We start from the raw sequence: 17,218 nt of genomic DNA, 5'->3' as shown, positions 1-17,218 counted from the left end.
ACTTGCAGCCTGGAAGGCCAACTGTACCTTGGGCTGCATCAACAGAGGGATGGCCTGAAGGGAGAGGGAGGGCATCATCTCCCTCCACTCTTGTGAGCAATACTATGTTCAGCTGGAGGGCAGCCTGAATGAGAATGACATGGACCTGTTGGAGTCCAGCGTAAGACCACAAAGATGATCAGAGTGCTGCAGCACCTCTCCTGTGAAGAAAGGTGGAGTGAGCTGGGCTTGTTTAGCTTGTAGCAGACTCAGGGGAGACCTCATTGAAGCATTCCAGTACTTGAGAGGAGCTTACAAGCAGAAGGGGACTGACTTTATACATCACTGATAGTGATGAGACAAGGAAGAATGTCTTTAAACTAAAAGAGGAGAAATTTAAGTTAGACATTAGGAAAAAATAACTGAGAGGGTGATGAGGCACTGGCACAAGCTGTCCAGAGAAGTTGTGGGTACCCTATCCCTGCAGGCATTCAAAGCCAGGTTGAATGGGGCCCTGAGCAGCCTGATCTGCTGGGTAGCAACTCTGCCTATGACACGGAAGTTAGAACTATATGATCTTTCAGGTATCTTCCAACATTAGGCATTTTATGATTCTATGATAAGGTGAGAAGGAAACCTTCTTCCTTTTTCCTTTCTATTCTCATATCTATCTGTCTATTTATTTATTTATAAGCATTTATATTGTAGTTTTCAATCTGCAGCATCTTCAAGGCAGGGAGTTGTATATTCTTTAGAAAGCCTAACTATCCCTGCATTGCCTCTGCATGATGATATAACAGCATACCAAAACTGCTCAAACCATAGCAAATGAGCAGAGTCTTCTGTGCTGAAGAGGAAAATAGAGACTTATATCCCAATGAATACACTCAGTTGAAATCTGCATTCGAATCTATGACAGAAGTACATTTTCAGCTAAATGTTATAGACTTTTTCAAAGACAGAATCAGGATACTTCTTTGGTTTTCCTCCCTTTATCTTTTGAGGAAGTCTAGTAAACAACAAATTTTCTACTTGAGATACTCTGTCAAATAGGGTTAAAGAGCTCCCATTTTTTGTTGGAAAGAAGGAGAGGAATGTTATTTATAAAAATTAAAAAAAAAATGCTAAACTTACTTTCAAAGACTGATGCTTGAGAAATCTCTTTCTTCTGTGTTTATCTCAGAGGATTAAACTTTTAAATGAAAACAATTGTTTTTACTTTCAGTGTCAATTATTCAACTTCAGTTTTCAGATACAGGCTGCCGTTTGGGGGAATCTATGCCTTTACTCCAACAGTTGTGCAGTTGAAGCATTTCAGTAAAGGGTTCTTTATAAACAAACAAACAAGAAAACAAACAAAAGCAACTTGAAGAAAGATAGTATGCAACTAAATCAAAGAAGACATTTTTTCCCCTGTGTTTTTGGCAGCACTTATCAGAAGAAGCTCTATGGGATCGCTGTCTCTGTATTCACTTGATGCTATGTGTTTTCTTTGAAATGGGGCAGTTGTATTGGAAACTAAAGAAAGAAACCTGCAGTTTCGGCAACACTGCAGCTAGTCTGTCACTTTGATAAAAACAGGTCATCAATGGCATCTTTGCTAAAAGCTTGTTGCTGTTTTTAGTTATGCATGCCTTTCTCCAGAGAAGGAGACTGTGAGCTCCGCTGCCACATGCCTGCTGTGTAACTGCAGATATTTAACTATGATGAGACTGTTTGGTTTGCACTACACCTTCAAGTTTTCAAGGAGTTTGTCTGTCTAAGATAATTTAACAAACAGCACTATCAAAGAAGCACTGTACAGCATAAACCCTGTCTAGGAGATTTCTCTTACTTCCTCTGTTTCTGGTTCTCTACCTTGAAACGTCAAGAAGAATACATTCTTCCATTTATATTTCCTGGGCCTGTAAAACCTGGAAAAGTTTGAGAATGGATCTTATTAATGTGTTCAAATATTTTAAGGGAGAGTATATATGGGATGGGGACAGGTGGTTTGCTGTGGTTCCTAGCAACTGGAAAAAAGGCAACAGTGTCAGACTGGAACATATACAGTTCCATCTGCACATGAGAAATTCTTCACTGTGAGGGTGACAGAGTACTGGAATGAGCTGCCCAAAAAGGCTGTTTTCTCTAGAAATGTTTAAGACTTGTCTTAGTGTGATCTAAGGAAATGTGTTCTTGGTGACCCAGATTAAAGAAGGGAGGTTGGATTAGATGATCCCCAGTGGCTCCTTCCACCGCACACATACAACCAGTCCACATAGAGAGGGATAAATTTAAGAGCAAGCCAGAAACTCCTTCCAGCCATGATAATTTGAACCATATTTTTTAAATTCAAATCAGTTATTAGTTCAGTTAATCAATTAGGTTTAATGGCTTTCTGTTAACTCTTATTGTCAGAATGGCTCAATTTCTCAAATTAAATCTGGGCCTTTCTCCTATTTTGCTGAGTTTGCTTTTGGCTCAGGAAGATGGCTGTGCAATTCTTTGGACCAAAGATTCTGTCTGTGACAGAGACAATTCAAAAATTTTTTGTTCTGGTGGCCATGTGTTGGTGTTTTATGTTTTGAAAAGAAGAACCTAAGAACAGGATGTTTCTGGAGGATGTTAACCATTGCAATTCATAGAGTTTTAGAATCATAGAATATTGATTATAATATTGTGCCCCGGTGGCACAAGTGGTAGGAATGCCGCCTTGCAACACCAGGGCCTGGGGTTCGAATCCCCCCTGTGGCGCAAGTGGTAGAAGTGCCGCTCTGCAGCACAGAGGCTCGAATCCTGGGAGTTGGACTCGATGATCTCTAAGGTCCCTTCCAACCCGCACGAAACTATTACTATTACTATTACTATGAGTTGGAGGGGACGCATAAAGTTCAGTGAGTCCAACCCCTGGCTCCACATAAGGCCACCCAAAGTTCTTTTTCTTTCCTGCTTGTATACAACATGTGTGGGAATCATCAAAATAATGAAGAACAATGAAGAAAATAACAAAAATGAAGGGAATTGTAGAACTAGATCATTTGATGACTATGGATATTCTACATGCATAACATGCAGCACAAATGATTAGCACAAAGAAGAACAAAAGGGAAAAGTTGTTCAATCAGTTTAAATTGCAACGTGGAAGGATGATCTATTAATCTCAAAGTACATATGATTTTCCTCTGACTAAAATGCTGCTGTATCTAATATAAATAGGTAAAGACAAAATAAAATTATTCCAAACCATGTCAGGGATTTATAGATGGAGTAAGCAGGAAAGGCTGTTACCTGAGGAAAACCATGGCCATATTAGGCATTCAGGTGGTGATAGATGATCTGTGGAAATAATTTGGCCTGTACGAATGAAAGCACCTTATGCTCTAATGCAAGTAGTGACTTAGCTGTTGACAGAAGGAAGAGGTGCTAATTAGGACACAATAAGTGAGTTGGGTCAGTTAGTCTTTAGTGGTTAACTGTGTATTCATTTTGACATTTTCTTGTCATAAACAATGGCAAATCAAACAGTCATAGCTTGAGATACAAGTAATACAACAGGAAGGTTGGAATAGTTTACTGATGCATGTGTTTAGTGGGATGGCTAATGCATCTGAGATTTGCTGTCCTGTGGCTTTTAAGCTCTGAATCATGGCATATATGTGATACAGACTACATGAAATGTTGATAGCAGCATTGCTGCACACCCACTTCTGTTCATACTGTGGGTGTAGTTGGTCAGAACAAGATAGACAAAAAAGTAATAAGGTCAATCTATTTAAGATAAATGTTGGCTTAAAAATTCTTGCAGTACTGAAATCCAGTGGAACAGGAAACATTTTGGAGAATTTCTAACAAAGTGTATCCCAGGTCAGTTAAAGAAAAGCAAAATCCTATATTGAGCATACTGACTAACCTAAATTGTTAAAATGAAACTCATTCAACAGAATAAAAAGTTAATCTCATTTACTGAATCCATTTTAATTGAAATAACACTGTTTGAACGGTTACTGTTAACTCCTTATATTCAGTATTCACAGCATACTTGCAAAGGACAAGAGAAGACACAGATAGCACTAGCAGTATTATATACTCTATAGTGAAGCATCAAATGAATCACAAAAATTTTCAGAGGTGTGCAGCATGCTAGTCTTGTATTTAATTCGCGGTCTTTAATGTTATATCAACAAGATAATATTTTGTTCGCCATAGACTAGTCTAATGATGTCCCATTCCTGCTATAATTAACTCCTTTGGAAAATATGTCATAGCTTGGGCATTTTTGAAATAACAGCAGCTGAAGTCATAGTTAAATTTTGTTTATCGCCATGTTCTGAGTGCTTGCAGAACTGCAGGAATGGTACAGTTCTTCAACTTTATTTACTATTCCACCGAGTCAGTGCAATTCCAAAAGAATGCAACATGTCCTAACTATAGCTTCGTTTTGCACAGGTGAACCAGAACATGCTTGGGAGGTTGAAAGAGGAACAACCTTCTTATTGCATTTATTCATCTGCAAACTGAACTAAGCTAAATAACAAGGATGCAGCCACACAGGACTTTAACATTTAACACTGAACACATTGAACTGAGTCCACACCAGCTGGCAACCAGCAGAGAGAGCAAAACAGCAGTTAAGCAGAAATTAAAATTATTCCCATACAGTTACGAACAGACAGAAAATCTGTATTTCTTACACTGGTCTGACACATTTTCCAGGGTTCATTCTATGTGATAGTTCTGTGAGTTGTTTTATCTACTATTCTGCTGATGACTTGGGTAGTTTAGATTGCACACCTGAAGTGCATACGAAAGGGAGTTACATTAAAATAAATGAGCCTATTCACATCAGAAAGCTGTGAGAGATAAAGGTTTAAATATTCACAGCAGGTGGCACTACCTCTTTCATTTCAAAACATTGCAAGGGAAAAGAAGAATGTAATAACTATCTGATGTCAGGAAGGGGCTAGGGAGAATATTGCATCCGGTGTCAACTTAGGGCTTTCCTAAAAAACTGAGGGACCCCAGCTTCTGTATTTCATTTGCAATCAGAGCTGATCAGTAACTATTTCCTTTTGTTCCCTGTATCTTCTTTCCATACATCCAGCCCCTGATGTCAAATATCCTTTCCAGGGTAAATGTCAGAGGAAAAAAATAGCTTTTTTATATGTGGAGACTTCACTGCCTACTCATCTCAAATTCTGAAATGTCAGATGTTGTTCTTTCTGGTTAAAAGTAAAATAAATGCTATTTCGTGTGTGTGAGTGTATGCCAGTTAGAAACTTACTACAAAGAATGACTGGAGTGAAATTACACCATTAAGAGCTGCGATCTATGAATGCTCATAGAAACACTTCATAGATGTATATTGTTCTTACAGAGGAAACACACTGGCCTAAGAAAAATATTTTTACTTTTTAACACTCACCATCCAGAACAGAGACAGGATCTGTTGTTACCCTGTAGTCCTATAATAGAGTACTACCATTTATAGTAACAGGCTGTAAGCTTTGCACTGAGATTGCAAGACCTAAGGATTGAAGACTGTCAGTCTTGCTCTCCCTGAACTTGTCTTGACCTGTCTCGAGCTTTCTTTCCCCTTAATTTAGTGGGAACAGACTCTAACACAAGGCTGTAATATAGAGAAGTACAGGTCTGGTGTGACATCTGAGCCCTTGAGAAGTAGGGACACAGAATGCAGCTCAGATAAACACATATGTGGAATAATAAATCCTAGCATAAGCTGGAACTGAGGACCCCATTGCTTGAAGCAACTCATGGTCAGCTACAGAAAAGCAGGCCTGGAGCTCAGCAAAACTGGGTTTAGTGGTAATAAAGATAGCAAATATCCATGCAACGTGGAGCTACAGAGCAGTAAAGAGAGAGCAAAGACATAAAAGCATTTTAAGAAACACATAAAAATGACTCAGATTTGACCACAGTGTGAGGATAAAGAAATGGTCAGCATGAGCATCGCATTCCTCTTAGAGAATGCCTGCAGGTGCTGAAAAGTCACTATTACAACTTCCACAAACACCAGAAGGAAACCATCAGCTTTAGGACCTCAAGGAGAAGAGGCAGTGTGAGCATACCACTGGAAAAAATGGGGAGCAACTAGAGAGTATAACAATTCAAACACTATTAAAATCATTTCTTTTTCTATAAAAAATAGATTTGGACTAATAATGATTAAATTGTTAAGATTTGAGCTATACTAACAATAAATGATTGCATCTTTGTCTGTACTTCCTTGTGTTGAAAAAAAAAAAATGTTTTTTAGCATTACAATTTATATAGTTTGCATCACATTTACATTTTTATGAAGAACATGTCTAAGCGACCATATGTGAATTTAGTCCTTACATAGAATTTCTGACACCTCTGCCAACCTCTCTTAAACTGCAGAGAGGATAAACAACCATCCTCCACAAAACTAATGCAGCTAAAGCATAAGTGCAAGATTCCCTACACTGTCCTTCCAGTGTGCCTCAATTCTGATTGACAAGGACTGTTTTGAAAGTGGGAGGTTATTGCAGTTTCCATGACCCATTCAGCACTTGACCTGTCAGCATGACAGCCAAAAAGTGTGACAATTAGTGTGATATATTTGTATTAATTTCAGCATTAACTGCAAAAATAACTAGTCTGGACATTCTGGAAGTACTATGACATAGGCATATAATATAATTGAGCACTGGATTAATCTAAATGGATCTTAATGATGCATATGAAAAAGTGTATAACTTTGAATATAAACATCTGGCTGATGACCGGTGAGGGACTGCCTAGAGTTCATTTGTACCACTGCCCACTAGTAGATGGGATCCAAACAACCCATTTCATCATGAACCCTTGCCATGAACATACACTTTCCTGCATTTCTGTTTAGAGCAGTTTGTCCTTCTGGATGAAATTTTCTCTCTGCAGCTCATATCACAATGCTAGTGCTGGTAACCATGATGGGCAACATAGTGTTCTCCACAAACTGTTATGCAGGCAAAAATTTGCACTTGTTTATCTATTACTTCTCTGAGGGAAACTTAAATAATGCTACTTTGCATCTAGTGCAGTCTTCCTGATTTCATTTTAAATAATAAAACAGGTTTTGTGCCGGTAGAAGTTGATTTCCATAATTTTACCCAGCAGTAAAAATACATAAAACAAGGACAGAAATTAATCCTAAAAAATACCTATTCAGGCTCAGCTTATGATATGTTTTTAAAATCACTGTTGCTAGCATCTGTTTGTTAGTTTTCTTCTTTTCTTTTTCCATTTGGTTTCATTAGATCAATATCATGTTACCCGTAGTTCTTCCCATAAGATTATTCTCCAGACACAGAAACTCATTCCTTCTGGGGATTTTCTCAATCTCACTCTTATTCACATAAGCAGGGTTTGACATATTGAATATACAAGGCTTTAAACTGCCCACTTTATAAAAGTTTTTTTTCATAGACTGTGACACCGCAATGCCAAGGTTAAGAAACTGTGCATAGTTGTGGTTTTTTTTTTGTTTGTTTGTTTTGTGTGGGTTTTTTTTGGGGGGGAGGAGGGGGAAGGGAGGTTGTGCTTTATTTTTGGTGCATAAATCATTTTTAGACTTACCTAATTTCAAAGCATAAAGGGCATGTCAAACTTTACTAAACTGAAGCCTCAGGAAACAGTCTCTAACAATGATGGATTTTTATAATGATATAACCCTTAATGAATTATTGTAGTTCCTTAACAAGGTTTTAATAAGAAATTTCTTTTGCCAGCATGGTTATTAGTTATCTCAACTGAATAGCCATGGGCCTGTCTGCCATAAAATTGTACAACATAAATATTTCTTTCTGTATCAGTCATTCAACAATGCAAAATTCCAAGCCATGCATAAAACAAACTTACTTTTTTATTTATTTGCTTATTTTTTAAAGGTTTTTGTTTTGTATAAGATTATTCATTTGCTTGTTTGTTTTAAAGGTCATTTATTTTTTGAATATGTAACATGAAATGAAGATGTGCTGACTACAAGTTATCTATTAACTCATGTATAATGGAAGAATGTGCAAGCCATTCAAGCACTTTCCTGCTTGCTGAGGTGTCTTGAAGGAGTGTACTGCAGCACACAGTCTTTTAACACTGATTGAGTGCTTTTCTGTGTCTCTGTGTACATCTTTATGGATAATTCTTTTTTGTTGTTGTTGTTTTATTTTGTTTTGTTTTGTTTTCTGTTAAGGTATTTTTATGTTTCTGAGTAGTGCTTTAAATACTCTCATTACTGTAATTGTTTTAAATATGAGTGACAATATGCATACTTGTGCGCATATATGTGTGCACATGCTTCTTAATTTATTGATCCCCATTTGAGACAGTGTAACTATAATTTTGAGCTATAGCTCTAGAATTCTAAAAGAACACTAAACCACCAAAATACAGCACTGAGAAATATCTTTATGCAGACCTCTTGTGTGTCTGTTATGTTACAATTATTAATTGCATGTTTAATTATTCAGGAGACATTAAAGCTGACTGCAATGAGCTGCAGAAGAAACTTATGATACTTGCTGACTGCATTATATAATATAGTGGGGAATTTCATGTCAACAAGTAAAAGTTATAAGCATTGTTAAAACAGCAGTAAAGGCTCATATTCTGTGATGGAATCTAAATTCATGACTCCAATCCAAGAAAAGGATTTAGAAGTCATTGGATATTTCTCAGAAAACATCAAATCAGTAATCTGCAGTTGTCACAAAGGCAAGCAGAATGTTAGCAATTATTAAGGAGGAATTTAGAAGAAAATATGAATTGCTATGTAACCAGAGAAATCCATAGAAATTCACTTTACGACTGTGCTTATGTCTTGAATACTGTATACAGTTCTAATCCCTCATTTCAAAAAGGATAGATGAGAACTAAGAAAGACACAGAGAATATTTAAAAGAATGATCAGAGCATATCTTCTTTCCAAGGGCAAGTTCAACACACTAGGAGTCTTGGATTATTTGGGGTAGACGGCAGGGGTAGAAAGCAAACAGAATAAAACAAAAGGATGACTTAGAACGGCTATAATAAAAGGCTATAAAATCAAGAGCATGATAGAAAGGAGCAATATGGATCAGTATCTCACTATTTTTCATGCCAGCATTCAGAATGCATGCAGCCAATTACATTATTAGGTAGCAAGTCTACAAACGATGGAAGCATTTTTTCACAGATCACATAATTTCATTGTGGAGCTCATTTCCACACACTGTTGTGGAGGCCACATGCATAAATGGGATTTTAAAAAGTGATTATACAACTCAATTAAAGAAAAGTCTGTCAAGAGCTATTAAACATGATGAAGTGATTCCTCAGCTTAGGAAATACTTAAACGATGTATTAGCAGAAGCTAGAAGGACATAAGAAGGAGGAAGATTATTCTAATTTAGCTCTGCATTGCTTTTTTTATATATATACTTGCTTGCTTGTTTGTGCTTTTGTTATTGATAATTACTTTTTGCTTTGTTTTGTTTGTCTTCCTTTAGTTTCCTTTGTTCATATTACTTTCTTCAGCACCCTTCCCTGACCACTTCAAAGATGGGATGCTGAGTTAGATACTTTGATCTCAAATGTCAGAAACTTTCTTAAAATCACATATTCTTCTTACAGAATAAAATCTTTAGGAAATTTGTTTTAATTGCTTTTGTGCTGCAAAATTGTGATCATAAAGTAGTGCTTGGTAGTGATGACATGAGAAAAAACATATTTGTACAAATTATTTAACATAATATAATATGAAAAAAAATCTTCTGATCATATGGGTTTTGTTTTTTTTTTTTTTAATGTGTAATCTAAACAAATTTGAGATGCTTCTGACTATTTCAGAACAGAAAATCTCATTTCTGAACAGTATTGTAATCATTGGCTTAAATTCCCTGTTGAGTCTTAACTTGCCTTTTGCCTACATTTGCCATATTCTAGCCTGTATTTGAGACTGAGCATGTGGTTACTTTTAGGAAAAATCAAGAGAGAAAACTGAGGCTTCTAAGAGCAAAGCTCTGTTCATTCTCAGAACAAGCATGGACAGATGGTCTTTCGTACAGCTCAGGTTTGCAGAAAGACAGTATGTCTGCTAAGCCTTCAGTAGAAGTTACTCCAGGTGTTTTCCTCTCTGCTCTTTTTCAGAAGTAACATAACTGTTTTAACTGCAACATTTGAAAATGATGAGCCCCTACATAAGCCAAATATCACATACCGTCAAAATCACAGAGGATATAAGAGATGTAGAAAAAGGTTCAGTGAATAGACCATCTGTATTAAAAAATCCGTACATAATTTACTCAGGAAACTGATGAGACTTTCCAAAAGTTTAATTGAACAGGATAGCAATGTTAGGTGAACATTATTGCATCAAATGGGTAAATGAATATTAAAAGCACTGATGATATTACTAGCAATGGCTACATTAGAAGTCTTTTTGAACATTTATTGTAATAATTCAACCACAAATGGTATCTGTCCATGATTCATGATTCATGTCCATGGACAGATACTTGAAAGCAGCAGGTTTTTATACTTTTTTGTGTTTGATTTGGATCAAATTTATGTGAAGAAATTGCATAAATCAGGAGAGATCTTATACAATTCACTGTAACTTATTAAGACTTTTGTTTCCATATACATAAATGAACTTTGCTGATGTTAAATGCAAATGATTGTACTTGATTGACCCTGAAGTTTTATATTCTGGACAAAAAATGATGGAGCATCTTGAAAGCCATATGTTAGCATATGTAAAGAAGACAAATCGCAATATAAATATGGTGATTATTAATGGTTAGCCCTGTGAACAACAAATTTTAAAAGCACACAAAGAGAGAAGGTGAAGAGACAAGATTAAAAGGCAGAAATATCGATCACATCCTGCAGCTTTATGTTTCAGAACATCATTCACTTTCAGCTCTCTGTCTCAGTGACAACCAATGAGCAACTTGAATTTTTTTTTTTGCTGTTGTGGTTACTTCTTCGTATGCAGAAATTTTTGCAAAAGATAATGGAGAAGAAACCCACTGGGAAACCAATTTGTAAACCCTCAAAGGAAACACATCTTTTGAGACAATACGCAATTATGACATCTTTCCAAAATACACTCATGTAGCTGTATGATTTATGAATAAATAAGTTAGGTTTGGTTGTACACACATATTTTTAATGCATTTATTGTTAATTTCCTATATGAACCTTTGTCTGGACTTTTTTTCAGAGATATATATATATATATACACATATGCAACGTCTCTTTATGTCATAGCTACATAAATATAGATGGATATTTATAATCATGTGAATAATAAAGATTATAAAAAATAAAACTGAGCAACATTGTAACAAACAAACAAAAAAGATACATTTCTTAATATTTTTACAAATAAAATATTCACAATATTAAGCATATTAAGCAACCTGCGATAGTCCACTTTTTTTTTTTTTTTTTTCATTTTGTGAGAACTGAGTACTAGAAAAAGTATTAGACATCTGACATGGACCTCTTGTATTTCATAGGTACCATTCATCCCAGATGAGTTAAAGGCACGTTTCCCCTGACTGGGTCAGGAGTAGCTGCCATAAGCATTTCTCAGTCAGCAGGAGTCATCCCTGAGCCAGTGGGAGCTGTCATAAACCATTCTGACATAGCATGTATCATGCTGGAAGTGAGACTGACCTCTCCAACCTCTCTTGCTATTATATGCAAGTAATCAGACGAGTCTACCTATATAGTAACTCAGACTGCGTTCAGCTCATTCATTCAGTTCCTAATGTTACTGGCCTGAGTATAGCAGCAAAATACAAGTACCTATGATTTTTTTGTCTAGATCAGTAGGATTATACCAGTGTGAATTATTGTGGACTGCAGAATATGGTACTTTATCTTACACCATTTTAGCCTCCAAGCCATCAAAGGGAGATTTTGAGTAGCATGTAAAAAGAGCCATATAGCTGCAAATGCTCTGCTATGTGTCCCATCCTTGGTCTGTATAGGTAGGCAAGTGCCCTGAGTTTGGAAGTGAGGGTCTCGTAACAGTGTTTTCTGCACAAAAATCCTTTACACCAACGGAGGGTCAACTGTTGAAGAACAGACTACACAATGGATGTTTTAATATCTGGGTAGTACCGGAAAACTGCTGCATTTTAACTCTGCTTAAAGTCTACTACTATGAACACTTTTAGGAAGAAAGTGACTAAGCTCTCTTTTTCAAAAACAGAATAGTGGTCACTGCTTTTAAAGTGATTATTCATGTACCTTGCTTTACACTGTAGCTCCTGGCTATACTATAGCTGAATGCTGAACATTCACAGAGAATGTGGGAGACCGCTGTCTTAGATTTCCTTTTTGATTCAGGGAGATCAAACCCATAAAGCTCATCTTCCAGAAATGCTTCTACCTTAAAGTACTCAGTAGGAACAACATGAATGTGGATTAAGAGAAGCTTTTCACTGCTCCTTTAAACGCCTTTTCCATATGCCAAATATGTTTAAGGTTTAATTAGATACACAGTTACAGTCTGCACTACAATGAGGACCTGAGAAGGGTTCACAATGCTGAACCCTATTTAAAACTGTGATACTTAACTATGCCTCATCTCACAAAAGATAGGCTGTGGAAGACAGTTCTTTACTATTTTATCTGGTATTAGCCGGCTAGAGCATCTCTATATGTAAAGTCTCTCAGCATTTTACCCTGAAAATTGATCTGTGGGACAGTTGCATAAGATCAGTTTCAACCTCTGCTGTTGAAGTAGTCCCACTTAAAGTGTAGAGTATAGACAGACTAAATGATTCCTGAAATAGCATAAGAGTTTTTAGTACTCTGTGACCTAACAAGTCAGGGTCTGTGTGATGAAGAAATAGACTGCCTTCATATACCTGTATCAGCACACATATTTAGGATAAGCCTGGATCGTGAATGAGAACTCTGATGTTAGTCACGTGAAAAGAGCAGATCTAGAAAGTCAAAAGAATAAATGGCTTCTGTTTTTCCATGTCTAAAATCAATGTTCTCAATGCTAGTGTTATTAGGTAAAAAGAATAAGGAAAGTAGGAGCCTACATTTTGTGATCCTTTTCTTCATCATATGTGACTGAAGATAGTGACGCTACTTGGTAAATAAAGAAAGAGGAAAACAAATAGGATAAAGCGTCTATTTAAATCAGGAAACTGCCTTTCATGACACATGGTTACTTCTGGTTCTACAGAGTGAGACAAATGCTGCTATTATTTGGTAGAGAAACCTGTTACTATATGTGAAGGCATAGCTGGAACAAGGTAGCCAGGACATAATGGTTAGATGGGACTTTGAACAGAATTCATATAGAAATTCTGTACATAAGATTTCTTCTTCTAGTATTTGGTCATATGATGGTCTGCATTTTCCTGTTTTTCCTAGTTGTAATTAGCCCCCAACCTCCCCTGCCATCCCTCCCATTTAGATTGCTGCAAATATCTAAAGGATATGCGGGCAGTCTCTGCTATTTTGGAATGGGTCTGAGGAGTTCTTAATGCTGCTGAATAACAGACTGAAAGATAATTCCAAAACAGTTGATCGTTGCTCTTTCCATTGGCTCAGCCCTTGATGGAACAGCATGTGCTAAGTAGTCCCTGTCCTTAAAAATAAAAAAGCAAGCATGCAGACAAACAAAGCTAGAGAAGAATAGAAACATAAAAATTAACCAAATAAAATCCCACATTTCTCTCTCCCTGCTCCACACACACATACAGGTGGGAAATGTGACTACTGAACACTGAATTTTCTGTGTGCACCACAGCTGCAGAAACAGCTGTGCTAAATGGCTTTGCCTTGAATCACTGAAAATCTGTGGTGTTCATCAGCTTTGTACAAATCTTGGTTTTTGCATGTGCTGAAATGGATTTTGTTTCCTTGTTCATTCATTTTGTCTGCATATGACCAATATGAATTCTGTCTCTCTCTCATGTGAAAATGCATTCTCCCTATTGTATTTAACAGTCAAAACCTGTAGCCTTTATAGATTTACTGTGGTGACATACAGCAGTAGCAAATTCATGTTTGAAAACCACTGAAGAGTGTATACATTACATTGTAGCTGACAGCCTGTAGAGAGGCACAGTATAAATACTTGCAAACAGTGCTTTATTTAGTTTCTTTATCTTACATTTTATTACTTCCTGTTGTTTTTATTATTTAGATTCTGATAATATACTTATTGCATTTTGGAAGGTTGCATAAATCTTTTATTCAGCATCATACACCTCCCTCACAGTTAGCACTAGGCTTTCTGTAAATAGCTTACAAGACACCTCTGGAATTTATCTACTTTAAGCTCCTGCTCAGAGGTCAGCCTTGAAACCAGACCAGGTTGAATCAACCTTTGTCCAGTATTTGCATAAGCAAGTAGCTCTACATTCGTGCCAGCAGCGGGGTCAGCTCACTCTCTGACAGCTCCGGCCGTTCCTCCTGCAGCTGCTTCCGCTTCTCCTCCAAGAAGATGAACATGTCTGAGATGGGGTGCTTGGGCTTCTCAGAGCTGGCCTTGCCGGTCTCTGGTGAGGACTCTTTGGATGCAGGACTCGTCGCCCCTTTCCTGTTGCTGCCCAACATCTCCTCTCCAAGTACCCGCTGCTGCTCCTCCTCAGGCAAGCTCTCCAGGAAGCGGAGCAGCTCGATCTCGTAGTCTTTCTTTTTCTGGTCACATTTTTTGCGGTAGGCGTCCTTCTCCTTCTGGGAGAGCAGCTTCCACTGCTGGCTGCACAGCACCATCCACTCTGTGCTGGGCACGTCTTTCATGTTGGCCATCAGCTCGGCACAGTACAGGGAATAGCTGTTCGGGGGCGGTTTGGTGGGTCGTCCATCGAACTTATCCTTCAGCTGCCTCTCAGCCTTGGTGAGCGTGGAGTGGGTGATGCCCTCCTCGCTGAGGTTCAGCTCCGGGTGCTTCTGGATGTAGTCACGCATGATCTCCTCATACTCCTTCCGCTGTTCCAGGGCCTTATGAATCCATTTCAGCCTCTTTTTATTGGAGAGTTGAGACCACTGCTTGCCCAGCGACTCTTTTACCTCCTTCGTGGTGGCATCTGGATGCACTTTCAGGTAGATCTTCTTCTCGTGGTTGTACCACAGCTGCTTGGGTTACTCAGGGACGACGGATTTCTTGGCGTTCTGGATGAGGTCCGTGTGATCTTCCCTGAACCTCACCAGGTTCCTCTCAAACTCTTGCTTCTCTCTCTGGAAGTCCTGGATGTATTTCATCTTTTTCTTCTCGGGAAGCTCCTTGTATTTCTTGGACAGGATCTTGGTGAGATCCAGGTTGCTCATTTCAGGGTGAAGTTTGGCGTATTTGGCTCACTTCTCCATGAAGAAGCGGAAGTAGGGAGTCAGGGGCTTCTTGGGGAAGTCGGGGTGTTTCTTGAGCTTTTTGCCCTTGTAAGGATTCTTCACATGCTCCTCAGCATCCATGATCAGCTCCGTGAAGGTCTGGAATTTCCTCACCTCGTTGGAGATCTCCATCCACTTCATCTTGCACATCTCCCCCGAGAAATCCTTGAAAGCCACTTTCTCCCAGTCCAGGTGCGACTTGGTGGTCTTGAACTTGCTCCCGTCGCTGGAAGGCAGGTTGTTCTTCATGCACTCCAGCAGAGTCAGCATGTACTCCTGCGACCAGCAGTCTTGGTTTTTGGGAGCTGTCATTTCCAAGTCTGCAGGGCACTCGCTGTCGCCGTTCATCCTCCACCTGCCTGATGCCAGCACGGTCCCTGCTGGCGCTGGGTGCTACCGTCGCTCAGTGCCGCTGTGCTCGAGCTCAGAGCGCGGCCGGGACCGAACCAAAGATGTAAAGGTGTATGTTTGGTGGCCCTGCTAGGCTGGGGGGTTGGAATTACATGATCCTTGAGGTCCCTTCCAACCCGGGTCATTCTGTGATTCTGTGATTCTGTGATAGCTCTAGAATTATCCATCCTTCATATCTGCAGATATTGCCTGTATCTACTTTAAATTTCCTTTTCTGTAGTTGATGTTCACTAAACCCCCGTTGCTTCCCTGAGAAGTACCTCACTCCATCTTCTTTTTAATGCTTAAAACAAACCAAACCAAACCAAACCAACAAAAATACCCAAAGGTTTTAAAGAAGTATGTTTTTACAAGAGTAAATTTCATAGAAATTCTCAAAGTGGTGATACCTTGAAAGAGTGACATAAACAGAGACAAAATTTGGTGATTAAGAGATATTTTTTTTTTAAATTTCAGTCACATTTCCAGACTTTTGCAATACATCTGACAGAACAATATTATCTTGTTTATCCTGCTTTGGTCAAGAAATAGGAATCACTTATTTTAGGATTACTAGCCCTCTTTTCAAGTGTCAGTGTATGGCTAGCATAATAAGCATGTCAGTGTAAAAATTATTCTGTGTGTGTAGGGTAAGTATCTTGAAAATGTAGATGATCATGTGTTTTATACACATATAGATGAATAGATTAGTGCTTCTGGTAATTGATAATGACTGCTTGGAAAATTTAAGTAAATTTATGACTATCACTAGAATTAAAATCTGAATTTTGGTCTATTGTATAAAGCATTCCGAGATATGTTGCAACTACTGAGGTTTTTTTTTTTTTACAAGAATATCTTACTGCTGATCATATAGCTTACGCATTGTGATAATAATGTCTGGTCACTGAAGATTTTATAAAAGAAATTGCTGAAATGCCATTGATAGAAGTTCTGGAACCCAATGAAGAAGGAAACTGACATGCAGTTTTCCTGAAGTGGCTGATGTGATTCTGACATATGGTTACAGACCTTTGCCCAGATATAAAGACTAAAAGAAGCCTAAATATTCTTTTCAGTAATCTATCATAACACTTAGCATGTTAAAATTAGAATCCTTCTTGAGTATTGAGCTTTAATTTTTTGGGGGGCCTATTTTGTATCTGTGAGGAAAGCTTATTAGAAGAAGGCTGTTCAACTTTGACCCACACCCAAATCTCAGAGTATAACTCTGCATGGATTTACTTCCTGAAGTGAATTTTTTTTTGAGCTACTACCCATCTGGAAGTTATTTAAGTATGAATGTCTCCAAATCATGAAGTCTTGCTAATTCAGTCTTGGTAAACTTGCGTTTCTGTTTGTGTCACTACCTCTTATCAATGAGTACCACTGAACAGTCTCTGGCTATGTTTTCTTAGGTCCTGCCATCAGACATTGATAAACACTGGTACAATTGCCCTCAGACACCTCTTTTTTAGTTGAAGGATTCCAGCTCTC

At 38.0% G+C, this 17,218-nt stretch overlaps 1 pseudogene across 1 annotated transcript; it reads right to left on the bottom strand.

Moving 5' to 3' along the window:
* Window positions 1–14,356: 14,356 nt before the first annotated feature.
* On the bottom strand, window positions 14,357–15,723 carry LOC107308237 (nucleolar transcription factor 1-like; annotated as a pseudogene). The gene has a single exon (XR_014948586.1). The product of XR_014948586.1 is annotated as a nucleolar transcription factor 1-like (transcript).
* Window positions 15,724–17,218: the final 1,495 nt, after the last annotated feature.

Source organism: Coturnix japonica, chromosome 1 (genome assembly GCF_054131305.1).
Source record: "Coturnix japonica strain WE chromosome 1, WE-NBRP24, whole genome shotgun sequence".
NCBI classification, from domain to species: Eukaryota; Metazoa; Chordata; class Aves; order Galliformes; family Phasianidae; genus Coturnix; species Coturnix japonica.
Note: the sequence above shows the minus strand (reverse complement) of the source record. Positions and strands in the feature narration are given on the sequence as shown.